Below are 248 nucleotides of genomic sequence, written 5' to 3' on the forward strand. Positions count from 1 at the left end.
GGGGTTCTCGCTGTGCGAAAGTGAGAAAGCTGCGCGTGCGTGCGTGTGTGTGCTTTTGCGCGTGTACTGTGCACACGTGTGAGAGAGTATGTGCGCGTCCGAGTGTGCGTATTTGCGAGTACTCGTTCGCACTTGCACACACGTGAATAAGACTGCGAAAACGAGTCTGCGAATTTTAAAAAAATTGCAATTCAGGGGAATATGACCACGTAGCTTCTACTTAAATGAGTAAATACCAGCGAGTAAAA

This window comes from Penaeus monodon, chromosome 28 (genome assembly GCF_015228065.2).
Source record: "Penaeus monodon isolate SGIC_2016 chromosome 28, NSTDA_Pmon_1, whole genome shotgun sequence".
NCBI lineage: Eukaryota > Metazoa > Arthropoda > Malacostraca > Decapoda > Penaeidae > Penaeus > Penaeus monodon.